Source organism: Hemicordylus capensis, chromosome 1, assembly GCF_027244095.1.
Source record: "Hemicordylus capensis ecotype Gifberg chromosome 1, rHemCap1.1.pri, whole genome shotgun sequence".
In the NCBI taxonomy this organism is placed as follows: domain Eukaryota; kingdom Metazoa; phylum Chordata; class Lepidosauria; order Squamata; family Cordylidae; genus Hemicordylus; species Hemicordylus capensis.
This window is the reverse complement of record NC_069657.1, coordinates 347,137,938-347,151,333: the sequence shown is the minus strand read 5'-3', so window position 1 is coordinate 347,151,333 and position 13,396 is coordinate 347,137,938. Positions and strand designations below refer to the sequence as shown.

The following is a 13,396-nucleotide window of genomic DNA, read 5'->3' as shown; positions in this document are numbered from 1 at the left end:
TACATTTGTTCACCCAGGCTTTTAATTAGATACTGTTTTAATTGTTTTTAATTGTGTTTTAATAGTTCCAACTTTTAATTTTAATTGTTGAAATGTTTTAATCTTTTATTGGCTGTTTTTATTGTTTTGTAAACTGCCCAGAGAACTTGCGATTTGGGCGGTATAGAAATGTATCAAATAAAATAATAAAATAAATGAATAAATACTCCTCAAACTCCATGAGTGAATATGGGGCACAATCCACCATAAGTTATCTAGTGCAAGCTTCATTGGCTTTACATGCTCTGGTACAACTCCTGTTCATTTCAATGGGTCTTGCACCTGAAAACTTCCTGGTGGATTATGAGCTGTGAATCAGATTTGTCCATCTTCTACTCTGCTACCCTCAATGGAGTTGATGGCACCCAATATTTGCTTTTTAAACAGGTGCCTAATATCATATCATGGTGGAATGCCTTTGCTTGTACATAAATGCATGCAGAATTCTAGCCTTTATTATGGTGATAATATGAGTTGTATATGCAAAAAATATATCAGATAAATATGGAGCAATATGAAGGAAGAAAACTAGAACACTACTTTCCGTTTTCAGTAAAACAAATGACATAATCTGCATCTTTTTGCCTCAGGGCCTTTTCAGAGCATTGCAGTTTGTCAAAAATCATTAACTATTTTCTTGATACTCAAGTGAAAATAAGAGAATATCTTATCTCTTGTAAGGAATAAGTCGAAGGCGAGGCTGTTCTCACGAGCAGCCAATCCCAGGCTTAGGCAGCCAATCCTGAGCTTGGCTGCCAGCGGTGCCATGGTGCCAAAGCCATCCACAAAGCCTGGTTCTTAGCCCAGGTTAAGGCACAAGGGTGCCCTTAACCCAGCTGCCAGGATCATGTGTCTTTCAGCTAGAGTGCCCATCCCCTTGGGGAATCCCCCAGAGCACTGTGGGGTACCTGGAGGCCAGGACAAATCCAGGCCTCAGAGAGATCTGCCCTGCTTTGCGCCGTATGGAACAGCGTGGATTGTGTAGTGCAGCATGATCATCTGGGGGGAAGGCAAGGTTTGCAAAGTCTTTTCTCCGCCCGCCTGCCTGGTAGATGGTGTGAATAGCCCTGGTGTATCTCTGAAGTTTAAAAGTTACTCATGTCTGGCCTTAGAATTCCTTGAGTTTGGTGCAAGAAGAAGTGAAACGTCCAAAAAGGTAACTTGAACTAGTGTTCAGGGTCTAATGCTTGTGCACCTATCATCTAATGTTGAGGCTGGGTGGGAAGGACTAACTGTTTTCAGTACCTGGACTTCCACAGCAAAGACGGGCATGCAGAATCAGCAAAAGCCAAGGCAGAGTTGTGTGTGTGTGTGCAAGTGTGCAATGGTGTGGTCACCACTGGACAAGGGGTGACAAATATCCTGGGCTGCAGAGGCCACCAGGTTGCCCCTCACCCCCCAGGGCATCGCATTGCCCCACCCAATGCAGTTGCCGCTGATGAGTGCCACCCCCATCCCTGAAAATACTGGGCCCACAAGAGCAAAGAAGTCCCCTGCTAGACCAAAGAAGAAAGTACTTGCCGCTGGATGGGCCACACATCCATGCCCGGCACCGGCAATGCCCTCTGCGTTAGTGTTTAGATGCAGGCAGAAGCAGTGCAGGTGGTGTGGGTAGTGTACTCGGCGGTAGGGCACATGGGACGGCAACACTAGGAAGGGTATGGCACCCACCCTCAGATGCCGCCCCAGGGTTGCTGCCAGCCTTCCTATGGCCCTATGTGTGTGTGTGTGAAGGAGAAAAGTAACTTCCACACTAGGCTATTTAGCACTGCTGATGCATTTTTTTTTTTAATGGAATAGTCTGAAAGCAAAATTAAAACGGAGATTCCACACTATCTGGGTGCCGTAGTATATTCCATGTAAAAATTCTGCTATGTCCAACTGCAATGGGTTGGCAACAACATTATCTGGATTATCCATAAGCCACGAGTGAACAAATGACTCTGTTTGGGGAAAGAAAAGCTGGTGGGAAAGAAACCATTTTGTTCTACATTCCAGCTAATATCCATACATGAGAATTGTAAATAGCAGTTGAAATTAAGCCATACAATTGTATATGTCAGATGGTGTGGGACTGATATAGAGCTAAATAAAATTGTGCTGTCATGAAGTTTTTGTTTGTTTATTTATTTAACATTTTATATCCCACTCTTCCTCCAAGGAGCCCAGAGTACTACATACTTAAGTTTCTCCTCACAACAACCTTGTGAAGTGGGTTAGGCTGAGAGAGAAGTGACCGGCCCAGAGTCACCCAGCAAGTATCATGGCTGAATGGGGATTTGAACTCAGGTCTCCCCAGTCCTAGTCCAGCATTCTAACCACTACACCACGCTGGCTCTCTTGTACAGTATATTGTACTGTGATACAGAAGATGCCAAAAATAGCAAAAACCCCAAAGGGAAAGCTCAATTTGCAATGGCTTTACAATAAACACCACCACTACTACAACTGCTACAAAAGATACATTGGATTCTCAAGGTACCAATCATATCAACACTTCTTTGTTGAAACAACTTTTGTAAAACTCTTCAAATATCTTCTTGACACCCACAGGCAGGAAATGTACTCTCTCACACACACATACACATACACACTAAATCTCAATTTCAAGTATTATTTTAAGTACTAGGTTAAGAATTTTCATAAGAGATGGAGCTGCAATATACTTGTGTTCATAAGATGGACTGATTTCTCTGAGGTGAATAGCTTGTTGCCACTTATGTACTGTTAAGAACAGCTAATCCTGCCTAGAGCAAGTTTGTAGATGCTTAGCAACAAGAAAGCACTAACGCTGAGCCTACAGACCTCTCAGTAGGAGTGGTGGTACAGCATGTTGCCATGACAGCGGTAGCACAAGAACAAGTACACTGTTGCTGGCCAGGCTTGCAGCAGGGGCACACAATCAAAACTTGGTATATCTGTTGCATATTTACTGTGAGTCCAAAAATATAGCTAAAATGAGGGAGTCACAGATATGCCTCACACTACACCTACTCATGGAAAATTGATCCATGGCTATTAGTTATGATGGCTGAATAGAACATCAGATTCAGAGACAGTATGCCTTTGAATATCATTTGCAAAGAAAGAAGAGTGAGGGAGATTTGTGGACTCAGAAGCATTTGGTTGGCCACTATGAGAAATAGGATGCTGGACTAGACAGACCTTTAGTTTGATGCAGCAGGGTTCCTTTTATATTGTTATGGCCAATTCACATTACACTGTGGTATGTCAGTTTAACTGGTGTTGGATGCAATAAATGTGTGTCGCTTGAAGGGGAAAGGTGTATCCCCAAAGCCTTGGGGACACAGAGTGGACATATGCCTCAGAGCCATAAGAGCCTCAACTCCCTGAAACTGTAGCTTAAACCTTTAGGCCAGAACTAGATGTCACAGGAGAAGCATAGCTGCCACCAAATAAAGAAGCCCTGTGTCTGTTCTCTACCTCAGTTAGATCTAGACACACAAAACACATGATGTGACATCACCCCACCGAGAGTTTCCCTGCTCCCTCAAGTGGCAGCCAAAGCGGAGGACATCTTGTCACACTTTTTTATATTACCAGATGTCACCACAAGAGAGAGGAAGAGATAGTGTGGGGCGGCAGTTTTCAGCTGCAGACAGGCATCTCCTGTACCATCTAGTTCCACCATTAATCCTCATGCCCACCCCATGTAAAACCTGAGTACATGTAATTGCATTGGCTGGAATTCATCGCTTGCTAGTCTTCCTTCCTCTCCCTCTATTGTGAAATGAAATTTAAGTAGGAGGCTAAAGTTTAGCTTATAAACCAAAATCTTTAGCCTTCTAGTTAAACTTCATTTCATGAAATTTCAGCTCCTAGTTACAGGGACCTGCCTTTGGCTTATGTTACTCTTAAATACTGTGTAATAACTGGCCATAACTGACCCCTGCTAACTTGGCAAAGAGGCACCTTTTTAACGTGGTGATTCTCTTTATTTAGCAGGGGGAGAGTAACTGGCCCTATCCACCTGCAGCACAGTACCTCCAGTGGCTGGTGTCTATCTTGTGTTTATTTTTAGATTGTGAGCCCTTTGGGGACAGGGATCCATCCTACCTACCTACCTATTAATTATTTCTCTATGTAAACTGCTTTGGAAACTTGTGTTGAAAAGCAGTATATAAATATTTGTTTTGTTGTTGTTTGTTGTTGTTGTTGTAATATAAATATTTCAGGAGGGGGAACCCTATGGGAAAATACAGGCCCACTCTTCAGCTGTACCTGTACAAAATGGTCTTAGGACACTACCAAGCCAGCAGTCTGCCGCAGGCCCCATTCTAAAGCATCTAAGCAATAACCTCAGGAGCCTTTGAGGACCAGAGCTGGGCAATACTGAACTGAAAGTACTATTTGTCACATCTGGCCCCTTCATGTAAGGACTATACTTGCAGCCAGAACAAATAAGGGCAATTGCAGAAGCCCTTTTTTGGCCCATTGTGGTGACACATATGCAATAGTGCACATATAGACCCCACATGGAATGGCTAGTCCTCACAAAATACATCTTTGCATGAGTGGAATATGGGTGGGAGTCTGGTTGTGTCACCCACATGCACTTGTGTGTGGGTCAGTACAAACGTGAATCAGACCACAAGTACAGCAACCATCTCCTTAGTACTAAACACTTCATTAGAGAAGGGCTAATTAAGATCGGGCCTCTTAGCCTGGAATTCAAAACATGCGCACTTCAGTGATATTACAGATACAATTTTCTGTCAAGAGGCTCTCCTCCATTAGCCATAAAGGTAAAGTGTGCCATCAAGTCAGTGTCGACTCCTGGCAACCACAGAGCCCTGTGGTTGTCTTTGGTAGAATACAGGAGGAGTTTACCATTGCCATCTCCCACGCAGTATGAGATGATGCCTTTCAGCATCTTTCCTATATTGCTATATCGCCATTGCCCGATATAGGTGTTCCCCATAGTCTGGGAAACATACCAGCGGGGATTCAAACTGGCAACCTATAGCTTACTAGTCAAGTCATTTCCCCGCTGTGCCATTAGGTGGCTTTCTATCAGCCATAGTTGCTCCTAAACTTACCTGTGCTTGGCCTGTGTTTGACTTTCATGCAATCTGGACAGCTTTTTTTGTACCTTAGATCTCCCATTAGCCTTCTTAGCGTTTCAGACATTATTTATTTATCTATCTATATCATATTTATATATTGCCTGATATGTGTATCTCTAGCTCAATTCATTAGACCCAATTCAGACATCATTCTTTACAGGTATATAGATGTCTGTACACTCGTACTTGTGACTGTATGTATGAATGTACTGTGTTCATTTTAAAAGTGAACCTGGATATAGGCCCTTCAAATGCATGGTACAGATAGAAAGTGTACTTCTGCACTTGTGTTGAACATTACATGTGAATGTAATTGTTGTACAAATGTTGAACATAATGTATGAATAGGTCTTAGGTTGTATCTGCATTCAGATGTCTGTACACCGTTACATGTTTTCATGTGAATGACTGTACCTGTATTCATTTTAAAAGTGAACATGTGTACAAACCTCTAAAATGCAGGAGACAGATAGGAAGTGAATAACATACCTGTGTAGCTGTGTACACTGAACAAAAAGCCCTATTTGCATGTTATGTTCAACACTAGTACAATCTGTGTACAGGTATGCAGGTACAGTTATTCACAAGTTCTGCTGAAACAGGCACAGCCGTACACTTCCTATCCATACTAAGCATTTGAGAGACCTGTACCCAAGTTCACTTTTAAAACACAAATACAGTCATTCACACAAAACCATGCATGAGTGACAGGCATCTGTACACTTGTACATCCTAACGTCTGAATAGGGCTAGGTGGGAACATTGCTTGGTGGGAATGGAGTCATTCTGCCATGTGAGAAATCTTAATTTTGCAACTACCATCTTTTTTGTCTTGGCATTTTAAGATGTTCATCTGGGCAAGCAAGTACACTAGGAGGCGGGTCTCACGGTCACAGAGGCCCGTCTGGGGAGGGTGAGTGGGGAGAGCGGGCTTAGCTCACTCTCCCCCGCACACAAGCAGATAGTCTGCTCTGGGCGGCTGAAGCTGCCAGCTTATGACTGCCAGCTCCATTATGGAGCCAGCGGGTGCTGGGGGGAGTGGGGGCCGATCGGCCCCCAGATGCTCCAGCATGCCCTGTGCGAGCACGCAGGGCATGCTGGAGAGACCCCTGGAGCCGGGAGGCAGCTTTTTGCCTCCCCTCCGAGGGGCCTACTCATGAGTATCTGTGGCGCGGAGCCATGCCGCAGCAACTCACGATTGCTAAGACCGGGTTTGCGGAGCGCTCGCTCCGCAAACCCGGTTTAAGCACCGGGCTACAGAAGCGGGTGACCTGCTTAGAAACCACCAGGCTCGCAGCAAAACCTGGTGGTTCTTACAGGCTGCAAAAATTGGGCTAGGCTCCCTTAGCCCAATTTTTGCAGACCGTGTGAATAGCCTCACTGTTTATCTTATATGTAATGAAAAACAATGGTTACAGGCAGTTATGAGATTCTGATTAGCTCTTCTTTCCAAGATGCATATAGATGTATGCTAATATGCTCTGAGGTTGCAAGTGCCCTTTCTTCTTCAGCCTAAGTCTCCTCCTTGGCTGTTATCAAGCACACAGTTGACTGACTGACTGACTGACTGAATCTCAGATCTTCATTTCTACATTTTGCACACAATAAACACTTAGAGAGCATGGCTGATACGTACAAGCATAGTGGCAGAGAAAATTGCATTTTTATTTCTATGAGAAATAGGAGGCTTGTACTCAAAAGGCAACTTTAGTGTAATTCCCCTTTTCAACATAATCATTTCAACATCCTCCCTCCCTCACAGAGACAAGTCAGTATTAAACCACTTCTGGGATCACAATTGTTGGACTGCCTAACGTTTTCTTATTTCATATACTCATGTATTAATTATTCTTTCCCTCTCCTTACATAAACCCTCTCCATGTTTAAAAGGTCTGCTTTGTTATTTCTTCTTTGCTTCCTGCAAAGTTCAGCATTTGGTGACTTGGCAAAATGGACTGGCCTTTATAAAGTGGGTTATATTTTGTGGATGTGCCAGCATAGTCATAACCAGAGATGTGGGTTTTCCTGAAAAAAATGAATTGGAAACAATTCTGGAAAAAATTCCCATGCAAATTCCCCATTTGCATCAAATCTGCTTCTTAACATGTTGAACATAGGAAGCTGCCATATACTGAGTCAGACCATAGGTCCATCTAGCTCAGTATTGTCTACACAGACTGGCAGCAGCTTTTCCAAGGTTGCAGGCAGGAATCTCTCAGCCCTATCTTGGAGATGCCAGGGAGGGAACTTGGACTCTTCTGCTCTTCCCAGAGCAGCTCCATCCCCTGAGGGGAATATCGTACAGTGCTCACACTTCTAGTCTCCCACTCATAGGCAAGCAGGGCAGACCCTGCTTAGCTAATGGGACAAGTCATGGTTGCTTTCACAAGACGAGCTCTCCTCTGTGCCGAGTGTCCTTATCTCACCACTAATTACAACCAGCCCCTTCACATCTTAGATCACAGGGTAGGTCTGATGGGTCAAATAGTATCACTTCTAGGAAGGTTTGAGCCCTGAAACCTTACCCCACTTTTTTTTGGTTAATTAAGCTCTGTATCTAAGTTACCTCTCCAAAACCTAAAAAAGAACCCTTTAACCTTCTAACACTTGCCTACTTCCTTCTTTATGTACAATACACAGCAACTTTTAAAAATAATTTCCTTCTAAACTACGTTTCTATTCCATCCAGTCTGTAGCTGCACTCACAACTCATAGCCTGTAGAATGCCAGATTTACTATCTAGCAATTATCTGTAAATGGAAAGCAATGCAGACAAAAGCGAAAGGAAACGATTTCATAAGAACTACAGGTTCTGGTCTGGACTGTCCTAATCTCTTTAAATCCATGACACATATTTCTATTTTAGGATATAATCTTTGCCTTTTCAATCCTGATGTTCATGTCCCAATCTGTTTCAGATTTTTTTTGCTTCTGGAAATCACAACAAATTAAAACAAAATTAGGGGCAAATGTAAAAATAAATAAATATCAAGGCTAAAAATCCTCTTTTATGACTGTGATGCTGTTTTAGGCCAACGGAATTAGTAAGAAAATAACATTTCCACTCCTTATGCAAGAAGTGATTGAAAAGAAAAGGTTAGGGAGGGAAACTGCTGCAAAATGAACCTCTCATTTTTGCAAAGAGGGCAACTGCTATTAGAGAAATCCTTTAACCTTACTCTAAAAATGGGAAGTCACAAGGCACTTCAGAACTGAAGTATTATTCACACTAAATTTGCTGAGGAGGAGTGGAGAGGTAAACGGAATGGCAGCACAAACACACACAGGGGCCATTTGCACGACCGACCAGGCGTGCGTGCAGGGGGAAGTCTTCTCAAACCATGCCTCCCCCACACACACACACCGCAGGTGATCCTTTGTTGCTTGGTGGGACATGATCAGCATATGATCAGACCTCCTCTGTGCAGTGCAGAGCAGGGTGGATTGATCTGAGGCCAGGACTTGTTGTACCAGCCTCCGTGAAGCCCACAATACAGGTGCCCATCTCTGTGTGCGGCCGGGCTGGAAGCAGCCCATGATCATAGACGAGGATGTAGCTGGGGATAAGAGACAGCTTGCTCCCTTAACCTTAGCTAACAGCCGGGCTTAAAAGCCAGGCTAGGTAGTGCCAATCCAGGCGGTTCTCACATTTATGTATGTATGTATGTATTCAATTTCTATACTTTTCTTTCAAAACTGACTCAGGGTAGTTTACACAGAGAAATAATAAATAAATAAGATGGCTCCCTGTCCCCAAAGGGCTCACATTCTAAAACGAAACATCAGCTAGACACCAGCAACAGACACTGGAGGTACTGTGCTGAGGGTGAATAGGGCCAGTTACTCTCCCCCTGCTAAATAAAAGAGAATCACCGCGGTAAAAGGTGCCTCTTTGCCAAGTTAGCAGGGGATGCAGCCTAACCCGGGCTGGGTGTCCCTAGCAGTGTTCCCTCTAAGGCGTGCGCACATGTGAGCACTCACAATATTTTTGACGTCCACGCAGTTAATTTTAGATCCCACTCAGGTTGAATCAGGAAGGCCCCACTCTGAATGCATGTGTGCACACACTGTCTTGATACTGCAATCCAGAACAAAACTCATTTCACACATAGATGAAAAAAATTAGAGAGAACACTGCTCCATAGCCTGGGTTAGGCTGCGTGTGAGAACAGCCTCACAGTGACGTAAAGGGTAACAACAACAACAACAGTACCACCACCAACAATAATAGCCTTTTCTAAGCAGGAACAACAGTGCCAGAAGACCTAACATTTATATTATTAGTCTTCTTAGTGATACAAACACCAATGCTATTGTGATAGAATAAACAGAACTAGGTCAAACAAAGAACATACCTTGGCAACTGTCCACAGGCTCCTTATTTGTCTGCTATTTAAATACCTCTTTCTAGTTTTCCCCTTTGCCATTTGTTTAAACAGACTGTTTGCAGAAATAAGCAAGACAATAATCCCACTGGCAATTATTGTTAGAGAAATAACTACACAACACACAATCAGTGAGTTTTGGTGGCTGCTTTCACTGCAATTCAATGTCAGTGAGGCCGTGGAGAAAGCTGCAAGACATCGGTGGTTACTAACGGAAGCTTAATGGCCCAAAGGCCTGGCACAACCACAAAGAAACAGCCAAAATATAGGTGCATCAAGTCTGGTAAAGGTTTTTGTTTTTGTTTTAAACTTGATCTGCTGCAGATGGTTGTCCAAGGATGGGATGCAATGTGTGTTGCATTCCACCATTACTCACTAGCCCAATTCAGAGTTCCACAGCTATATTTGCTCCTGAAAGCTTGTGGATCATTTGAAAGGAACACATCTTCCCGTATTGCACCTATATAGCAGCTGTACACTGTCCTGTTCACTAGTCACTGCTCCCCACGCCACCTTCATTATTATATTGATTGATTGACTGATTGTTAAATTTCTATACCGCCTTTCATTAAAACAATCTCAAGGCAGTTCACACAAAGTTAAAACAAAACTATAAAAATTACACAATTAAAATATTAAGCTAGAATATAAAAGCCTGGGTAGAAAGCCAAGATTTCACATGCTTTCTAAGAACTGTGATGGAGACTGAGGAGTGGATGGCCACTGCAACAACATTCTAGAGTCTGGGGCAACAATTGAGAAGGCCCTGCCCCATGTGCATAACAGCCGAGCCTCCCTCATTGTCAGCACACGGAGCAGAGCCTCCCCCCCGCCACAGCCAACCTTGTCTAGCAGGCAGCAACCCTTGGGGGTAGGTGGTTCCTCAAATACCCCGGGCCCAAACCATTAAGGGCTTTAAAGGTAAAAACCAGCACCTTGAATTAGACTATGAAACAAATTGGCAGCCAGTGCAGCTCTTTCAAAACAGGTGTGACGTGATCCCAGTGGGCAGCTCCAGATAAAATCCTAGCTGCTGCATTTTGCCCTAGCTGCAGTTTCTGAATATTCTTCAAGGGCAGCCCTACATAGAACGCATTGCAGTAACATAACTAAGGCATGGGTAACTGTGGCCAGATCTGCTTTCTCGAGAAAGGGACACAGCTGGTGCACTAGCCAAAGCCATGTAAAGACACCCCTGGCCACTGCCTCCCCCTGAACTTCCAAAAGCAAAGCTGGGTCCAGCAATACCCCCAAGCTGCTCACTTGCTCTTTCAAGGGGAGTGCAACCCCATCCAGAACTGGTAGAATCTCCTCATCCCAATTGGCTCTCCTACTGACCAACATTACCTCAGTCTTGTCCAGATTCAATCTCAGTTTATTAGACCAGATCCAGCCCGCGAATCAGAACATCCACTGCCTCCCTAGGATCAGTTGACAAAGAGAGATAGAGAGGAGTGTCATCTGTATATTGCTGACAACTCAGTCCAAGTCCCCGGATGATCCCTCCCAGTGGTTTCATGTAGATGTTAAACAGCATAGGAAACAAAACTGAACCCTGCAGAACCCCACAGACCAATTGCCAAGGAGCCGAGCAGTAGCCCCAGAGCACCTCAGCCCAAGAAAGTACTGAAGCCACTCCAAAGCGGTAGCTTCAATCCCTATAATCAGGAGGTGGCCCAGAAGTATACCAGGGGCAATGGTATCGAATGCCGCTGAGAGGTCCAACAGAAGCAACAGGGATGCACTCCCCGTCTAGCTCCTGGCATAGGTCATCCATTATAGTGACCAAGGCAGTTTCAGTCCCATATCCAGGGTGAAGCCAGATTGAAACCGGTCTAGACCAGGGATTCTCAATATTGGGTCTCCAGAAGACTTCAACTCCCATAATCCCCAACCAAGGGCCACTGGGACTGAGGATTATGGGAGGTGAAGTCCAATAACATCTGGGGACCCAATGTTGAGAATCCCTGGTCTAGATAATCCATATCATCTAAGACCCTCTGCAGCTGGGATGCCACCAAAGCTCTATCACCTTGCCCCAAAAGGGAAGGTTTGAGACAGGTCTATAGTTATCCAGGTTGGAGGGATTAAGGGAGGGCTTTTTAAATAATGGTCTTACCATCGCCTCCTGGAAGCATGATGGCATCCTGCCCTCCCTTAACGAAGCATTAATAATCACCTCCAATCATCTGCCTGTACCCTCCCTGGCAGCTTTTAATAGCCATGAAGGGCAAGGGTCAAGAGCACACGATGTTGCCCACACACTGCCCAGAATCTTGTGCACATCCTCAGGCTGCACTAACCAAAAGGAATCAAACACAATAGGACCAGATGGTATCTGAGTCCTACATGTATTCTGGAACTGCCAAATCAGCATGGATGCGAGCAACTTAACCTGCAAAGTGGCATGCAAACTGGCTCCACCAAGCCAGAGAGGGCGTTTAGGAGCAACCATGTCAACAGCCCAGGCTGTCTACCTGTTCCAGAGATTCACCAGGGCCTCAATAGAGTCGCCAGCACTGGACACTGGAAACTCCTCAAGGGCTGTCTGGAAACTGAGCAAATCCATACGCTTCCAGGGGCAGATCATTCTAATTGGTCCACCACCCCTGAAGATGGCAGATAGAGCAGTCAAACTAAACCCCGCCAGATGGTGATCTGTCCATGTCAAGGGAGTTATCTCAAACTCCCCCACCTCCAGATCATTTATTGCTCAGCTGGCAAAAAACAGATCCAGAATATGTCCTGCCATGTGGGCAGAGCCAGATACCAACTGAGATAGGCCCATGGTTGCCATGGAGGCTACGAAATCCTGAGCTGCTCCTACTGGGGGGGTCCTCAATGTGAACACTGAAATCCTCCAAGACAATAAGCTTGGGGGAACCCAAAGCCACCTCCAAGACTACCCCTGCCAGCTCAGGTAGGGAGACTCAAGTGCAGCAGTGTGGTCGGTACACCAGCGGAATCCCCAGCCTATTTCAGAGGCCCATCCTCAAGGACAAACACTTGAAATTCTGAAATTGCCTAACCAGGCACCCGGAAAGGGAAAAGGTCTCATGATAGATGACTGCAGTATCCCCTCCATGACCCTCAAGGCGGGGCTGCTGCAGGATCAGAAAACCTGGAGGTCAAAGCTGATACCAACCCCACCCAGCTCATCCAACCAGGTCTCCATCACACATACCAACTCAGCATCAGTGTTCCCTCTAACAGAGATTCCCAGATGCTGTTGACTACAACTCCCATAATCGCCAAGCAAAAGCCATTGCAGCTGGGGATTCTGGAAGTTGTAGTCAACAACATCTGGGAATCTCTGTTAGAGGGAACACTGGTCAGCATACTCAGCCACACTCAAATTGTGGATGAGGGATGTTTTAGCATTTACTGACTTGGCATCCAACAGCAGCACCCTAATCCTCGAGGGTGTATTCTCAGAGCTCCCTGGGGCTACGGGGTTGGGAAAAGAGCTGGAAAAAGGAACGGGCCTCAGTTGCCTGGACCATTTCCCCCTGTAACAGCCTGCCCTGCTCTCACCACCATATCTCCCTCTGCCTGCTATCTGTGATATCACTGTCCCCAGACCATCCCCACTCTTCTGCTCTCCCAGACACATCTCCCCAACCACCCACAGGTCCTCTGTTTCAATAAAACCAGGCCCACTATTTCCTCAGTCATACAGCTCTCTTGCTGACTCCTTGATGGGAAAAGGGATGTTTCATTTTTATTCTGATTATCAGAATCTTCTTTTTCTTGTATATTGAATTTTCACCTTTGCAGCCACGCATTCATCACATGATACAGCAGTGCAGCCCTCCAATACCATGAGTTGCAATGCGGCTGCAAACAAAACTCATCAATACTTAAAATAAGACACTGATTGTATTG

The 13,396-nt window shown here is 44.9% G+C and overlaps 1 protein-coding gene across 5 annotated transcripts in view; it reads right to left on the bottom strand.

The window, feature by feature from the left end:
- The window catches only part of TMEM200A (transmembrane protein 200A), an 85,799-nt gene that overhangs the window by 9,607 nt on the left and 62,796 nt on the right, over positions 1-13,396 (bottom strand). The window contains exon 2 of one of the 5 annotated variants that reach the window (XM_053286642.1): positions 10,859-10,932. The exons of 3 other annotated variants lie outside the window; for them this stretch is intronic. The gene's annotated coding sequence lies outside the window, so the exon portion shown is untranslated. Of the gene's footprint in view, positions 1-3,483; positions 3,557-10,858; positions 10,933-13,396 lie in introns of those variants that run through there. One more of the 5 variants, XM_053286658.1, reaches the window with a different exon arrangement.